Below are 18,740 nucleotides of genomic sequence, written 5' to 3'. Positions count from 1 at the left end.
GGGGAATACTCCCTTAACTCCAATTGGCGATGCATTTTTGATTTGAATAATGGCAGGCAGGTGGCTGGACAAAAGGCTGTCACTACATCTGAGCGAGGGGAGCGCCGGGCTGTGTGCAGAGCTGTCGCTGCCGATCACAGGCATCAGACCTTAATGCATTAGAGGCAATGATCTGACAGGTACATATTGTCAAGGCCCATTGACTTCTTTGTGGTATGGCTGATTGATTGTTGAGATTATGTTGAAATGGCAGTCGTGCGCCTCTTTGTGATTCAGAGTGGTGCGCTCATGCAGCAGAATGCTGAACAGGAGCTTTAAAACCACCATTGAATTTTAATTTCTAAAATATATTAGTTTTATCCCTTGAGCGGTCTGCTCTGTTTGTGAATAATCACTACTGTCTGCTGTAGCTGGGACGCTGCGCCCTCTCATCTGTGACACAAAACCGATGTACATCTGCATGACGAATGAATTACAGTGGATGGAAAGGTGCTTCTGACGCAGCACATTTTAGAACTCAAAACAAAGAGCATTAGCTTAATATAAGCTCATGGTGCCCCTGGGGGGGGGGGGGCCGGAGAATCTGCATATTTATTGTCAGTGAGGCTGATCTGGGCTGGCACATCACAGATTAACATTTCAACACTGTGGTTGCTAGTTTGACTGCTGGAGGTTTGTTCTCTGCTCACGATCGTGACAAATGTCAAGTCAGGCGCGTTTCCTTTTTTTTTTTTCTTTTTTTTTTTTTCCTCGTTTCACTCACACTGACGCAGACAGGGCTTCACTCAGGCGGCAGAAACTTTACACAGACGCCGATGAAGCTCAGTAAACAAAGTGTGCATTCATTCTCTGATTGTAGGGTGGGATTTTTCTTGAAATTTCAAAGAAAATACTGGACGGGAATACAGTACGCATTTGTACATCGACTACAACTCGCTTAAATGTAAATGTCCTGAAGAGCGCCGCGGCCGTGGGCGTGATGGCGCTGGGTGTAATTGGAATGCCAGTGTATGTGTGCGTCTCCAATCAGTCTTGACACAATCGCTGGGTCCTAATCAGCGCCAAAGTAATGGCCACCTCAGAGTACAATCAGTGTACAAGTTAGTCTGGCTGGAGTGGCTGCAGCTTAATGAAGTCCCCGGAGTGAACCCACTGAGTCAGCGTCGCCGCCGCCGCGCTCGTACACAAAGAGCACAGAAATTCCTCGTCACACATTGGCTCGCCGGGTCGAAGCCCAGCGTCCGTCTGTCATCCATCCTCCGCAGCCGCTTTATCCCAGCTGACTGTGAAAGACGGGGAAAAAAAACACAGACAATCACCTACCAGTTATTTTTAGACTCCAATTAGCCAAGCCTGCGTGTTTTTTCAAGGTGGGAACGAGCTGGAGTACCAGAAAGAATCATTTAGATTTCACACAGAGAGCCCTGCTCCACAATTAAACGGCTCCGTCTCGCTGTGAGTACTAACCACTTCTCCTCCGTGTCGACTTGTTTGGGTAGAAAGTTTCCAACATTCGGCGGAGAATTTATCAATGATCGCTCACAAAGAAGCTCGTGGAGCTCCGGACTGAGTCAGGGTCTGGGCGTTGTGAGCGAGCAGCGCTGAGTGGCTTCATTCAGAAACACACAATGGCAAATTCTCAGTTGATCGTTCTGTCAAAATCAAACAGAAGAACTTAAAACAAGAAGGCCGAGTGGATCATTTGTTCTCCTTTTTCTCCGTGGGATGGCCAGCCGGTGCCGAGGGGGATCAGAGCCGTCCAGTCGGCGTGGCGGCGGTGAGTCACTGGCCCCGTGGCGCTCGGCGGAGTCTACTGCCAGGAGTGCCGGCGCTGGTACGGCTCGCTGTGAGTCACTATCTGTGCCTGCAGATTCTCCTCTTAACCCCGAGGCCCCCAATTTCACACAAATTGGAAAAAAGCCACACCAAGCTGAGACAGAATGACCCCAATGATAACCAAGGATTAGCCTAAAAAAATGTTACAGTTTAATTCAAATTGGGAATAAAACTGTGTAAAGATGTTAATGGAACACTGCAGTTTTTCCCCCACCTGCCTTGAATGTTGATTAACTGTATCCTCGTTTTATTAACCCTGTATGGCCGAATGAAGGGCGGCATCGGCTGCTTCAGACTGAAGTATTTGACAATATTTTGAATCTGCTTATATGCCAAAGTAATAGTCTATGAATTAATGTTCCCTCAGCAGTGAACGGGAATAACTTTGTAAACTCTGTTGTATTCAAACCAGTGTCATCATTGGGTTAAAAGCTGACTTGCTTCCAAAGCCTCTTTCTGCTCAGTGTTAAAAGCTCATATATCACTGCTAAACTTCAGTGCAAAGCACAGACACCAGTTTGATATGAATATGTTAGATTTTGGCATTCGAGATGTCAGCAACATTTGGAAAGTTAAACATTTTTTTCTGCTTTAAAGTTCTTGGGAGTGAAAAAGTCGCTTTCTCGAATGACAACTTCATACCTTTGTACCTATATTTGGACCAGTCTGACTGTGGATAACAGCAGGGTAAACCCTCAACTGCTCTTCATCCTAAAATCATTTTTACACACGACCATCTCCAACATTTTCAGATTTGTGTGCGTCTGCCGCTTGCTGCCGACTGGTATCTCCTCCATACTGCTACTGCTAAGACGGTTCAAATCACAGTAGCTCTGTGGTGTGTATGAGTGTGTCTGAGAGAGGAGGAAGATAATATGTATGTGTAATAAGTTATTGTGAAAAAGGATCATTAAAGTTCCAGTAACAGTAGAGAACTCTGGCCGTACTGCACATTAAACCCTGAAGCTGATGAACTAAAATAACAGAAAATCACACCTAGTGTCACTCCTGTCAGCTCAGAACAGGACACTGAGGCCACAGTTCACACAGTCTCAGCAAACCTTGACAATAGAAGATTGGTGAAATGTTGCCTTGTTTGATGAGTCTCGATTTCTGCCGCCACATTCAGATGGTGGAGTCAGGATTTGGCGCCACGTTGAATCGAAGCTCTTCTGACGTTTTGAGCCTGAAAGTTGAAATTCCAACAGGCCCAGGCTAAATGTTACGTAGTATACCAAGTTAGATGCTAGAAAGTGTGAGCTGCAGGCAGATCATTGACAGTGTCGACTCACTCTAAACACTATTGGCAGCAGGTGAGAGAGGCTAATATGGCGTTTGTCTCTGCTTCCTCTGAAGGCCGAGCAGCATTAGTCTCTCCGGCAGCAGACAGTCAGTACAATAGCAGGCTAATATAGATTTAAATTTTTAACAGCACTCTTTTCCGTCCCTCGTATGTTTTCGATTTACAATAATCTCTTCAGCTTTTTGTACTGAAACTGTGTAAAAGAGCTGCCCTCACGGTTTAACCCCGTCCGCTCCGCTGACACAGACGGAGGCCTTGATATGATTTGCTCTGAGGACTCGCTAAATATTCCACCGTACAAACCTTAGAAAAGTACAAACAAGCAGTTGGCGAGTTTTTTTTTTTTTCTTTGCCCTGCTGGGCTGCATTTGATGACTATTGCTGTCTTGCTTCACGCTGTTTTTGTGCATTCTCGCAGAACCTTGAAGATTGTTATGTGAAGGCAGTGTAATTAGATGTTCTGGGACTGTGGCAACCGCTGAAATGCAGAGTGATGTAATCTGCGCTCCATCCTTAATTGCACATGCCATGTGTAGGACGCTTAATTTGGCCCGCAAGAGTGAGGAGACCACGAGCGTTTCTGCCAGCCGAGGCTTTCCAGAACGACTCCAAATATGGTATTTCTGTGTTGACTCGTATTTTTTTTTTTTTTTTTTTTTTTTTTTTGCAGAGCGTCTGGAACTAACGCAGTGAATACGCTATGACAGAATATGTGCATTTTAACCCGTGAACAGCGCGGCTCTGCGCCCTGGAAGAAAGCATGACCGCTTCAACCATCCACATGCCAGATGAGATAGGAACAAAAAAAAGAGCATAAGTACAAAATGGTATGAATAAACATATAAAAAAAGAGCAGAGCATGCCAGAGCTACTTCTTATCTGCTCCTTTCATAGATGGAAGTCTGTGTTGTTCATGCAAAGAAATATGCAGCATCGGTCCTGCATGTCGACACGGCAGCTTCTCGTTCGAATGAGAAGTCTGCCTGAAAATTTGGAGCGAGCCGACCAGCAGAAAGAGTTGGTTTGATGTTCGGGACAGCGGCCCGCTGTGAATGAAGACAGATGAGGAGTGAAGAGTCGCTCTGCGCTGCTGCAAAATGACACAATGAACTCAGCGCCGAGAAACCAAAAACCTAAGTATAGTTCCTCGCTCGCACAAAAGCGTCGACAGTACATAAAACCTGAAGTTCCAGGAAGTAGGAGAATTCCATCAATTATTTGATAACAGATCTGGAGTTGCACACAATTTCACCGAGGGAACCGGGGAGTGAACCGGTGATTTATTTTTGGTATATCTCTTCATGTTCTAAGAAATAGAGCTACACTGTAACAAGTGGGCAGCGGTGATATCTGAAGCAAGAAGCCGGCGCGGAAGTCGCGGTAAATCATATTAATGGCGGCGGGCTGACCAGACCAGGTGTGCACAGTCAGACGCGCTCGGCGGGCCGCTTTTAATCTGTTCTGCTCCTGATTTAACTGATGCACCTACCTGAGGATGAAAACACAAATCAAAGGCAGCACTCTCCTCACCTGCTCTCAGGCTACTGCGCAGTTAATTGGGTTATTTTGAATAGATTAATTTAAAAGAGAAAACAATGGAGCTGAAACCATCCAGAAAGGAGAGCTTGATTCATTTTCATTCAAACTTTGCAGTGAAGTGATGCTGCGAACAGAGCATGGATCATCAACAGATTTAATGAAAGAGGAAATAGATGGGAGACATTTCTTTGAAATTCTGACAAATTGGAGTTGTGCGTGACGTCCAGCTGTACTCTGCAGCTCCTTCACGGGCTCACTGCAGCTCGGGCCAAATAAAAGCAGAGCGAGGCCGTCACAGGAAAAGATGTGGGAAGACTTACGTTTAGTTCCGTTCTCCTGGCAGCGATAGCGGGATGTTGTGCTGCAGACAAATGAGGTCCACTGAGTCGGTCGGTGGGAATGTTGCGCCTATAAGTTCAAATGCAAATTTGCCGAGCCATATGCTGCAGTCTGGAGAAAGGCTTTATTACAGCTTCAACCGTTGTCTGACTTCTCAAAACGTATCTGCTTTCGCGTTACCACTAATAAGCAACCACTTCCTTCACTCAAGCTCAGTAATCATATTGTTTCATTACAGTTTTTATGTGTCGCCTATGAAAGGAAATGCAGATTGATCAGATGTATGCCATTATGGAGCCAGAATGGAGATGCAGCCTTCAACCTTAAATATGAGTGCATGACAGCATAATCCGCCACTCCATTCTCTCCTGCTTTCTCACCGAGTCTGAGCTTTTTAAAAGAAATCTTTTACTGAGAAGCCATATGCATTTTATTCTCAGTAATTATTTCCAGTTATTTCAATGGTGTAGTGGTTAGTAGTCATGTCTCACTCTGAAAAGAGCCCCGGTGTGTTCTGGACCGTGTTCTATCTGTGTTTGAGCTTGAATGGTTTCCATGCGCCTTTTTTTAAGCAACCCAGTCGCATTTAATTATTCTTAGACATTGCGGTTATGTTACAATCGTGTCTACATTTTGTATAGGTGCAGAGATTGTAGATTTTGTGCAAAGAAGACTGTCAGGTTGTAGTGTGCCCTTTGCTCTTCATTAAAATGCAGATGAAGCAGCTTTCTTTGTGCTAACTTATTCAGAACACTTTGGTTTGTCCAGTGAAAACCCTTAAAGGAGGAAGAGACGCTGCGTCTTCATGCTCATGTGCTCACATGTAATTGCCAGTTGCTTGATGGACCAAAGTTGCTTCCTTCCATCTTTTAAACCGCTTTATACAGCTCATACAGGGTGTGGCCAGAAGGCAAACAGTCATACACACTCAGATCCACCAGCAAAGGCACAGGGTGAACGTGGATTTGAACCTGCAGCCATGTTGCCAACACTGCCTCACCATTTCTCTCTTCCCTTATTTCAGCCCGACAGCTTTTCTGTAATTGAAATTTTGAAGTTAGTAAAGTGTGATACGACTGTAATATAAAAACTATTTAAATAAAGTTTAGTGTGCATAAATGCATAATGCAGTATGTATATTTTCAGGGAAAACTGATTCAGTAAGTTTCTTTTTCTCATAATTGTTTTTATGGTTTCTGGGGATTTCTTTATCAAAAAAAAAAAATAGAAGTGAACAAACTTTTGTTAGGAAATTTTTATTTATTCATTTTTTTTCTCTTGATTTATTACCTTCTTGTTTTACAACTGGTGGAACAAAAGACTGGAGGATTACGATTGAGTACAAAGTGATGGAGGACAGGAAAAAGATGCTGTGGATGGAGCTGCCAGGCAAAAGGAGAAGTGAAAGACCAGTGAGGAGTTCATAGATTTAGTGAGGAGGAACATCAGGTGATGTGTGCGAGGATAAAGGATACAGGAAACCGAAGGTATTGGAGGAGGCTGATCCGCTGTGGTAGCCCCTAATGGGAAAAAGTGGAGAAAGAAGAACGTCTTGACTTCCTGATCAGAGTTGAAAAACTCCTTGTTTCCTGCAGGTCAATAGCTTAAAACATTTTTTGACTCAGTCTAACTCCGAAGGTTAGAGTCAGATGTACAGTACAGAGCGTGAAGACAAACTGTGCTTCTTTCCTTTAACAGCCCTGAAATGTCTCTTTCGAGAATCGAGGAGAAATATAATATAGATAATTGATTTCTGTTCCTCGTGCATGACGCTGGCAGTCATTATCTTATAAAAATAGATGAAATTGATAATTGAAGTTGCAGTAATGACTGAGATGCTTAGCAGCAACACATAAAGGCTTCGGTTCCTTTCTTTCTAAAGTGTAAGGTTTTAAAATGTTGACTGCCTCCTTCTCCCTCTGCTTTTCATGGGAGTTCAAACATTAGTTAGTCAAGAAAAACTGTGGGGCTTTACTTTGGCCGACTGAGAATTCATTCAAAGAGTACTTTTTATTTTACTCCTGCAGAGCTGCTCCACATCCAAGAAATGTTTATAGGAGTGAGATTATAATTAGCTTCTGTTTCGTTACCTGTTAGGGTCTGCTCTGCGTCTGTACGTTTGGCTCCGGAGGAATTGCTTTGCCTTCGAGGATTCGAACGCGATAGCGGCAGTGGTAGTGCGAAGCGAGTTGCTGTCAATCAGTGGGATACGGTTCAGCGTGGCAGCTGGACAGCACGGCTTTGAAAACAAAATGTATCCCACAATGCAAGTTGGCTTGATTTTTTTTTTTTTTTTTTTTTTCTTTTCCAGAACAGATTTTGTCAGCGGCCTGAAAGCACCCTTCCTCTCCTTCTGATCAAGTCTGAAATAGAAACATTTCTCTCCTCTTGCTTTAATAGCTTTCTTTTCCTGGCTCAAAATGGAGCAATTTGTTCATGGAGTTAGCTTCCACTCTGACAGGTTTTAGGTTAAACTGCAGATTTAAAGTCAGTCCATCTGGAGTCACAGAAAAATGCTTTTTACTCAGAGGACGGCAGCAGCAGCGGGGAATGGACACTGCTGCAGACTGAAAGAGGACGTCTTTTTTTTTTTTTTTTTTTGCACAGGTTCAAAGTATTAACACAACGTGTGCAACTACTCAGTAGTGCTGACCTTGGTGTTTTTGTTGTACAAGAATATGTGCAGAATCCACAGGAGAACAAACACCCATCAAGCTACTGAGGAAATGGTGGCAGATGCTTGTTGTGTTTCTGCATGTAGCTCAACGTGTAAACTCACACAGGCTAAAGATACACACCTCAATATATCATTGTCAAATTAAATTGTTACCTAAGTGGTTTTTGTCTCAGTCCCTGGATTCGATTTAGTGCAGAATGTGCAGCAGCGTGAACGAGCAGAGGGGAGACACCTTGACCTGTTTTCAGAGCTGGAAAGACAAGAACAGAGGGTCACATGTAATGTGTGCTGAGCGCAACATCCACTCGCGCTGCTGCGGTCGGAGCCACTGCCATCCTGAAATAATGAGGGTGAACACATCGCTGGTGATCCATACCGTTATGACACCTGTTAACAGCTCAGATTTATTAGGCAGCAAGTGGACAGTTTGTCCCCAAACTTGAGGTTCGAGAAGCAGGAAAATTTGAAAGTATAGGAATTTGAACAAGCTGAGCTGAGCTGTGATTGCAAAACTGCTTCATAACATTCAAACATCGAATCTGACAGAAAGATGACAGAATACGTCGAGCATCAGGCCGCAGAGCCGCAGAGCACTCACCAGTAGTCATGTGGACTGCAGAATTGAATCATGGAGCACTTGAAGAAGGTGACCTGATCTAATGAATCCCGTATGTGACTGGGTGCAAGTGTACTTCGTACCTCGGGGACGCACGACACCAGGATGCACTGTGGGTAAAAAGGCAAGCCTGCATCCCTTGAGCCCTGCTTCACCGTGTCAGCTTTACTTTGATACATACCAAGCATTGCCGCAGACGATGACCTTTCATAGACCGCGTTCCCTGATGGCAGCGGTGTCTTTTAGTGAGATAATGCACACTGCCGTACTGCAGAAATAGTTCAGGAAAGGTTTGAGGAGCCCATCAATGACCTTTTAGTTTTGATTTGGCCTTTAAACATCACTCAATCGAGAATCTGCGTGACATGCTGGACAAACAAGTCTAAACTACCAGAACTTGTAGGAATCGTGGGTAATATATTGGCGCCCGATGCCACAACACGCCCTCAGAGGTCTGCTGGGCTGCCCGCCTCTACAAACCCAGACAACCTATGGTTTTAATGTTATGGCTGATTCCTGTGAATCATATTACAGCAGCACAGCTCTAACTCGGCATGCACTCCAGAGAGGTGAAAAGTTCGACTCTGCTCATGTTGTTTGGCTACCAACTGTCAAAATGTGAGATGATGGACGCCCCCCGAAGACAGGTGGGCTCAAGAAATCAATGCTCTTGTGTGAATTCCTACATTCAAACGTGAATTTCTGTTTTTTTCGTTGTTGTCTGTTTTGATGTTTACACTTAAATGATTTCATCGTTTGTTAGCCACAAACAGCCAACAGTCGTTTCTTCTTCGGTTTGCAGACAGTTCGACCTTGGCTGCAAGTCTAAATATATCTGTAAATTTGTTTGACTGGCAGCTCAGGGGGAACTTCATCTTATTGAGAAGTCTTCAATAGTTTCAATTACTTTGCAGGCACTTCTTTCCGTCTGCCTGCTTTGCTTTGTGCATTTCCTGTGTGGTATGCGATATATGGAGCTGTGAATTTCTTACCTCGCTTGAAACATTTTAAAATCATCCCGACAAATCTCTGCCCCACTCTGCGATCGACTCTGCACCTGTTCTCCTTTCAGTCTGACAGCGAACGAACTTGCGCCGCCTCCAAAGTCTGCTCGGCAATTTGTCTGAATGTGCCATTTATTTATATCAAGCACGTATAAGAAAAAAGTTCATAGTTTTCCGTTAAGGTTAATGATTCATGTTGGAGCATGTCTAACAAGACAAAAAGTCTGCTTGGGAAAGAAAAAGCTTGTACTTTTTCCCCGTGAACACACTGAGGGCTGTGCGGCTGTATTTATAGAACGTGAGCCCTGTCAGGAGAGCGACTGGCAGAATTTATCACCTTATGTGTGGGTGACCTTGGGGAGAGGTTTACCAGTAGATTTGGGGAGGAAGCGCGGCGGGATAAAGAGGCACTTAAGCATGCAGAGACACTGCTACACAACTCTTTCATTTACTGACTCTGTTTTTCACACCTTGCTATAAATAAAGGGATTTAGAACAAAGTCCTCCCTTCATACTTACTATATAAACCGATTTAATTAACTCACAGCTTTTATTGCTGTCGTCTACCGGTTTTCCGAGCAAACCCTGTTAAGCTTCTTCATTTCAAGTATCAAGAGTTCATTACTCTTCTGTCAGAGCACGGATCATGGTTCAAAGTTATTTGCTAGGTTTGTCAAACTTTTTATTGATGCCTGTTGACCCGAGGAGGAGGGGGGGAAAAACTGTTTTGGCAAGAGACGGAGCTATTTTCATTATGAGAGACAGGCTCGGATTGTCTGTAGTCATCAGAGAGGTGCAGTGCTTCATCTCTAGGCTGCAGTATCACAGACAGGCATCACTGCTCATAATCAATCTCTGCTCTTAATTTGGATTCCTTTTGTGTCCCCTGATTTTGTCCAACGTAGTCAAGAGTTTTTGGTTTGCGCAGTTGAGAGTAAATAATTACAGCAATAAATCTCACCGTTATGACTGAACATGTAATCAAACCCTATCATATTTACGACGTAATCGCTGTATATTTCTAACCTAACTGGCGAAAGGCCTTTGTTGGATTTGTATCCACTCATTCTTCTGTCCTTTCAGAGCTAACTCGCCATTAAATGTCTCTCTCTACTCACAAAGCGGGCCGGCTGACTGTGCCCAGCGAATGCCTCTGTATTTAGCCTGATTTACGACGTCGTTTTGCAATAAAGGCCAGTGTGAGAGGAGAAGATTCATTAAGGAGCCCGGTTTATGCTTTGGAAGAGTCCGGAGGGGCAGCGGGACTACTGATTGGCACACAGACACGTGCTTGTCTCGTCCTCCCAGCCAGAGCCAACGGCTCTCGGCCCCCTTTCCCCTCGAGCCGTGTGTGTCGGAAGGCACAAAGGCGGCGTTGTGCCCCGCTCGTCGGATGCTTTCGATGTCCACAGTTCGCTCAGTCTGTGACCTCCTGCTGTGCTGATATTGTCGCGGCCATATCGGACCTCCTGGCTGCACCTTCAGGCCCGTCTCGCCCTCTTTTAATGACATCCCCGCTGACCTTCCTGCGGCAGCGACTATTCGACTATACATTCCTCATCCACAACTTTACCAAATAGGCCAGCAGCCCCGGCATTGCAGTGTTTACTCTTCGCCGGTCGATACTCTTTAATCCCCGAGATGATGCTTTCTCTCATGAACTCAAAATAGCTCTTCCTCCTCCCCCGTGAAGCCACGGGCCCATTACTCTTTATTAGCTCTTAGCGTCTTAAATGTGGCCATCCATTAGGAGCGTGGCAACAAACATCCCCAACTGTTCCTCAGCAGGCCTCACACACACTCACGCACACACACACACACACACATGAAGCAAGTCTAAAACTGACCCTTAATCACAAACAATTACTGTGCATCGAATTCAACTCATCTCAGAGATATAGGAGACTCCCCTCCACGGCGAGCTCCTTTTGAACATTTCTAAACTTTGTATTGTGGCCCCATCACAGATGACTCTCACTTACCAGCCCGGCAGCCTCCACAGACCTCTATCTGCCTGAATGATTTCTTTTCTATGGAGGCTGACATGAAGTAATACCATACTGTGTCACGTATTGATTCCTCTTCCAGTCCTTCTTTCTTGAATTTCTTTGTGGCTCAAAAGCATAAATCATCTGCAAATGATCCTTGAAGGAAATATTGTATTTATTATTCTTGACGCATGGTCACAAATTCAATAGCCCTTATTAACTGAACATGGTGAGAAATATGATCCGGGTAATTCAGTAGGACTGAGGAGCTTTCTCTCATCCCTCATATTTAAGACTGTCCTGTTTGGCATTCATGGCGAAGTCCAGGAAGGATTCGGGGTCGCACTGAGGGTCGAAGAGAACGTAATTGTAAACCTTGTCAAAAAGTGTTTCTCCGTTTTCAACGATGCTTTGTTTTCTCTTTAAATGAAACACAAACTCTTCTGGGAACAACATCGAATTTCTAAACAAATCTCGGTTTCACAGTTTCGCCAACCTTTTCTCTGCCACTTTGTTCACCGTTGTTCGCCATCTCCTTTTTAAGCTTTCCGTCTTCACTCCGTGTGTCTTGTCTGTCCTGACGTGTGTGATGAAGCAGAAAGACAGCCAGCGGAGCAGACACAGCCACCCAGGCAGCCGCTCGCCGCTGTCGTCCACCCATATTATTACAGCCGGGAGTGGGCAGCGGGAACGCGGCCTCTCCTTCCCTGGCGTCCTCCATTGTGGCTGTTCATTTACTCAGCCTGTGTGAGTGTGAAGCCTGCTCCTCGCTCCGTCAGTCCCATTCCGGCTCTACATATCCCGGCGTCGCAGCGCGGCGCTCCGGTGGCGGGATGAGTGAGTCTCTGTGAGGCCGGCTGCAGGAAGGCGCTGCTTGGCTAGGTAGCGGTCATCTGGGACCCTCCTTCCTCTTCAGCAAACCTCTGTACAGCCGAGTCCGACCACAAAAACCTGCCTGGCCACCTGAGAAACTGGAAATTGACTGGATGTGCAAGATTGGCATCAGACATTTTGAGGTGACAGCCGAGGTAATTGGAACAATACCCGTTTTGGCTTGTATGACGGCTTTAAGAAGTAGATTACGCAGACCACAGAGTCGTGCTGACAGTGAGACTAAATCCATTTGTTGAGAAGAACTTTAAGATTGTCCTTCACTGAACTGTGCAGTCGCCCAATCTGAAGTCCGAGCTGGTTAAGAAGCACATTATTCAAGGCATTCAAACATCTTGTTTCAGCAGTCAGAGAATTCTTTCAGATCTGCAGCCGAGAGGAGAACATTGCACAGAAACAAGACGGCACATAGGGACCTGGGTGAGTTTGGCTGCTGTATTTTAAGTAAGATGTATAATTTGTGAACAGTAAAGAGTAACTCAGTCAAACCAGGAGTGTAATTTAATCAGGTAAAACACACCTGGATGGATCAAAACTCATAGAAATGATGCAGGGATTCATGGATCAAAAAAGGCAACGATGAAGTAAAATAAAAAAAAATAAAAAAAAAACAGGGATCAAAAGAACACAGCAGACACACACACACACACACACACACACACTAGGAGGAAGGGCTCGATAAAACGCAGGTGGAAAGGTGGAAACATAATAAGCGATGAGATAATTAGAGAGGGAGCACTGAAGAGCAGACAAAGGTGGAATCATAAGACGAATGACAAATGGAGATAAAGAGCACATGACAAAAACAGGAAAAACAACTCACCTAGACCACGAACATTCAAATGATGCTGAGTGCGTCATACACACACGTTCTTATTGCAGTACAGCTTCTGTCAACACTGTTGCACCAGTTTGAAGTCTGAGATGACTCGGTTATCCGCCCAGTGGATACATGAGCATTATCAATAATGTCCTTTGACTGAGTCAGTGGATCCATAATTTTTGAACATGATGTATTTTCCTCTAAAAATTACAAGCAGGCTGTAAAATTCACACCAGTATTTCAGTAATACAACCACGACAGTTTCACTGCTTGCTGAAAAGCTCACCAAACTCGTTTGGATGGAAATCTTTGGAAAAATTTGTATGAAACCATTTATTAAACGCTGTAATGTTTCAGCCAGGATGTACGCAGATATCCAACTGATGGATGCACCAATATTGTCTTCCTCAAAGCTTCATGCTTACATGGTAAAACATGGCAACCGAGCGGCGCTACCAGATTTTGTTCTTGGCAAATTCTACCGACAGCCGAGTCTCTTCAGCACTGAGCAAAACACAGCCGAGTGTTTCACAGCTGAGTTTCCATATAAAGCAGAGGAAGTGCATTTTTCATAAAAACTGGAAATGAAGAAAGAGATTTAAACATTTGAATATGTCTGGCTCAGCATTCTGCTGGCCATCCTTTTGCAATTTAATGCCACACGATCGAGACTTTTAATTATACATAATGTGGATCATAACGTGTATGCTGAAAGAGACCATTTTTTTTCCAGTTTAATATTTTTTCTTTTCTTGTGTCTTTGCATTACTCTGCCATTTGGACGCTATGTATGTGTATCCCTCACAAGCTAAAAAAAAATGGAAACACAGCTTCATAAACTTATATGGCAATTTGTGTAAGTTATACTTTATTCTTTAAAAGTTTTACTAAAATGTCTGTAAACCTGAAACCTTAATTATGCTCACGTATTTCATTTTGTCTGCATCCCATACGGGAATGTATTAATTTTTCGCTGAAACCTGTTGTTGTAATTTAAGTTATACAGCTTTATATCCTTCCACCCTCATTTCTGCACACTGCCAAAAACACACATCTCTCTCTCTCTCTCTCTCTCTCTCTCTCTCTCTCTCTCTCTCTCTCTCTCTTTAACCAAAATGGCACCCGGAAATTTGTGTGTGTTTTTAAATCAGTTTGAGCCACTGAAAAATTAAATCATAAATGAATAAACATTTGTAAATGCAACATCTAAAAGAAAAGGTTTTGCCTCCTTCGCCGGCTAACCTGTAACTTTGGAAAGCAACTCTTGCTGTTACTTTTATTACGGCCGTTTAAATATTTTGCACCAAGTCAGCACAACGTTTCAGCAATATGTAGCCGGTCGGGCTGTCAGCACAGCTTGATCCAGTTTAAACGATGATTTAGTCACTCGGCCGAAGTCATTTCAGTCATTTTCGGGAAGATGCTTTATAATTGGAAGAAGTTCAGGTTCTTGAAATAGGCAGATTTATAGAAGACATTTCAACTCGACAGCTCTCTGAAAGGTCAGCCGCTGGTGTGCCACACTTTCTGTTGATACCAGCTAATGTTGCTGTCAATGCAAACTTTATTATCCGCAAGGGGCAATTTGTGGTACAGCCTGCAGTGAAACATACATAAAAGAAAACATTATTCATACAATAGACACGCTGATGGACAGTTGTTGACTAAACCAGTTGGCGTAAAAAACTGCTTGTGCCTGCTGGATCTGCATGTAAATAAACTGAACCTGAACACTGAAAACCGAGGAAGTCTGCGGTTCGTTTCGATCGCCAGAGCCTTTTTTCAATGTTCTTGTTTCAGCTGTAGATGTTGTTGAGTGAGAAATGTGCAGCTATGCAGCAGCAGTTCACTGCATTCTCCAGTCCGGTTTTGTTTTTGAGTGTGAGCGGCCCGAACAAACAGACAAAGGAAGAAGCAAGACGAGGTTAAAAGGGAATGAAAGATCCTCATAAAAGTTCGATCGGTATTAAAATTTCTCTGATTCCTCAAGAAGAACATGAACTGGTTGCTTTTCTTGTCATTATGGTGCTCAAACGACGTCTGGACTAACAGTAGGACGTCTTTCAGCTTGCTTTAGTGTAATAACAGCTTTGACACTAATGCTGGTATAGCTGAGCAGGTTGGATCCAGATCGTGATAAATACTGGGAGTTTAGGCAAATTGATTGATTTACAGCATTAAAATAATTTAATAGCCTACTAGTATTTGTTTTTACCACATGTAGACTGTCTCAACCTTTAGCAGATAAACTGCTGTCATTGTGATGAGGAGCATTTCGTCAGCTGGCTCGCCACGGCTTCTGCTTGCGTACTTTGTTATAACATATTTTTTGTGACGTACCTTTCGATCATCTCACATATTATGATTCTATTACGTTGCATTGCTATACTGGAATGCACAAATATGTTTCTCTGCAAACCCTTTCAACTTGAAGGATCTTAGAAAATCAGAGGTTTTTTTTCATCCAGTTCGATTCAGATGAACAAAAGTGAAATGGTATTTTGGTAGAAAGTTTGCTGGAAAATCTTGATGTTTGATTTTCACCCCTGCTGCACAGAAACACAAAGAACTGCTGGAGTTTGAAAGGCAGGTTTGCGAAGTGCTTTTCAAATTCTCCACAGAATAAAAGAGCGATTTCTTCTTCTCGAAATAACTTTATGTAGTTTATTAATTCCAATACGTAATGCAAACTTGCTGATTTTGATTATTTGGGATTTGGGTTTGAAAATCTTCAGACTTTATTTGGATTGAGGCTGGATTATTTTCCACTTTATACATTCAGTTTCCAGGCAGCGATCCCATACATGGCGTGTATGCTTATGCTTGCATTAGGCCGCTGGAAACACTCTGTCTTCATATGCGCATGAATTAGTCTCCTTGATTTGTGTTAAATAAAAACAAACATGGGTCAAGAAAATTATACTGTTTGTGAGCCGGTGCAGTTTAAATCTTGTGCATCTTTCATTTGAAGTGCCTAATTTAGTATTTAGCACACACACTGCGCGCTCCTGACACAGTGGGAGTCTGGAACAAACATACCAACATCCTAATTTGTATTGGATTTTCCATTTTCTGTCCCATTTCCTCCTTTCCAGCAGACTCGCTGCTCATTTTTATTAAGGGATGGCTGTGTTTTTGGATTTCGTTTGTACACAAGACACAGCTCATTGCTTTTAATTCACACACTTTGTTGGTATGCTAAGTAGTTTGACAAAGATCTTTCCTGAGCAAAGTCTTGTCTGGCAGTTTCATTTATAAGCGCTCCTACGTGCTCTTCTGTTGTGCTTGTAAATAGTTAAATACATTTTTTCGTCTGGCTCTTGTTCTCTCCTGTTTTCTTGTGTAACAATATGATAACAGCCTTGCAGAGATTTAACAAAATCACTTAAACTTTTCGGCTTGCTGTAGAGTTTGGTGTATTTTGTGGGGAGCAGACGTTTGAACCTTCGCATGGTGCATTTTGTGGCAGTTCCTGCATGCATATTTCATGACTGAGAAATAAGAAATCCGCAGTGATTTATAAATGCCATGTTGTGTTTTCCAGACTGTGTAACAGTATTTGTATCCTGTCTCGACTGTGAAAACACAGAAATGAAATTTTAACAGGGAACAAAGTGCTCAGTGGGGAGCGGTCTTTGCTTTCACCTTACCGGAGCCGCGGCGGCTCAGCTGAAGCTAACGCTACATCCCAGGACCCAAACGATGAATTTGTTCCTGATTGTTCTGTCTTCACGGGCTACAAAGCTTTTCATTTACCCGCAGCGTGACGACACATGTACAGGAATGCCGCGTGCCAACCGTCGACATAACATATTTGTTTGGTGGGGAAAAAACTGCGTGGTCGTGCCGGCCAGAAATGAGAGTTCCCTGTTGAACGGACCCGGTCTGGTTCTGCACTTGAAAGCGGCTGAGTGCTTTTTAAGTTCTGCACATGGCTGGAGGTTTGCGCTCGACCCGCTCCCCTGCCTCCCTCAGTGGGGCAGCTGCAACGAGGTCAAGAGGAGCGCCGTGAATCACAAATCCTCGTCAGATTGGTAACGTGTTCGGACATTGATTTACAAGGGTGATCAGAGGGAGAGAAGAAAAAAGAATCCGAAGGCAGCCGTGGCGTGGAAATGGGAGTGTGCTGAGAGTGTAATCATGTAAGAGACTGCTCTTGAGAAGGTCAAAGCCCACTCTTATTGTGATTAAAATCCTCTTTATGCGTGCTGCGCCGTTCCTCCACCAGTTTGGCCTTAATGTGATAACAGAGGAATTGTCAGACTGTACTCTGAACTTGCTCTTGCGCTTTAGAGGGCAAACATTGTTTTAATGGTTTTTATTATGTCTTTAGTTTGTTTGATAAGCAATCACTGATAAAGCCTCATTTATATGTCAGGACCTTTGCACTTGAAATGAAGGATTTGATGCTGCGGATTCATAACAAAATCACCACTGTGGTGAAGTGGGAGCAGGAAGAGCCCGTCTCCATTACATCTTTCTCGAGTGGAGTTTCCACAGCCTTCCTGAGCTTGCATGACTTTTCTCTGGCAATCTGGCTTCTTCCCACAGGCCAAAAGCATCCATGTAAGGTTAATAATGATAACTTTCAGTGTCTTGTTTCATAGTTTTGTACATTTTTAGCACTGAATGTGCTAAAATCAAAGGTCTTATCTTGTATGAAGGATGGACAGATTCTTCTAAACGCTGCACAGAAACACCTCAGAGTTCAGTTGCATTAAGTATCACTGAAAACGACTGTAAATATATGAATATACACCAATTAAAAATGTAGGTACAGCTAATTAACTCATTGTTATATCTGCTACAGATTAGTTTTTCTGACTTTTTTAATTGCTTCATTGTTCCAGCACTAGTTCTAACAACTTCCAGAGCTGAACAATGGCAATTTGCAGTCTTAATGAATCTTTTCCAGATGTTCGGATCTCATTTTTTGTATTTGTCTTAAAAGTTATACCACAATTCTGCTCATGCAACCCTGCATAACCCTGTTTTTCCATTGTCACTCCTCAACAATGCAAACAATAGATTAAAAATAGCAGGAAGTCCAATGTAATGTATAATTGTAAAAGCGTATCCCTCTCCATGTGCAGGATTTCAACATGATCAACATTTTCTTCATATCAATCCATTTTAAAATCTGTAATTTTTAGCCGATTTTCTATTATATGTAGGTTTTGATGCCCCCCCCCCCCCAAAAAAAAAAAAAAAAAAAAAAAAACTTGGCCATATTCTCTCTACACCACCTCATAAATATGAATTCTTCAAACTTAACAACTCAAAAATAATGACTTACAAGAATATACTGCTGAGAGCTCTTTCATGTCACCAGATGAGCAGATGTCCCAGCATGCATTTATTTTAAGGGTGGAAACTCTCCAGAGACTCCTCAGTTTTGTTTTGTTTTATGAAGACAATATTAATGATGCTGACTTGCTGTATGTTTTAATAAATATCACATTATGTCAGTGATGTTGTCTTCTTAAAAGAAAAAAAAAAAACAGAAGGAAAATGCCAAATTGATATTTTGATGTTGTTGGGGAGGTAACTGAATTTATATTCTGGACTGACTCGGGTGTAAAGTGCCTCAGACGAGAGTAATCCCGGTCTGTAAGATCTGGGAGTCAAATTTAGATTCAGCTCCTCAAATTGAATCAAAACTGTCTGAAACATCCGCCAGTGTGACTGATCTGCCGTTGACTCCGTTTCATGTCTTTATCCAGT

General features: G+C 43.2%; 1 protein-coding gene across 2 annotated transcripts in view; it reads left to right on the top strand.

The window, feature by feature from the left end:
• si:dkeyp-14d3.1 (transmembrane protein 132C) overlaps positions 1 to 18,740 on the top strand; it is a 139,430-nt gene that overhangs the window by 8,070 nt on the left and 112,620 nt on the right. The gene's annotated exons all lie outside the window — the stretch shown is intronic.

The sequence above is a fragment of the Salarias fasciatus genome, chromosome 12, assembly GCF_902148845.1.
Source record: "Salarias fasciatus chromosome 12, fSalaFa1.1, whole genome shotgun sequence".
In the NCBI taxonomy this organism is placed as follows: domain Eukaryota; kingdom Metazoa; phylum Chordata; class Actinopteri; order Blenniiformes; family Blenniidae; genus Salarias; species Salarias fasciatus.
Note: the sequence above shows the minus strand (reverse complement) of the source record. Positions and strands in the feature narration are given on the sequence as shown.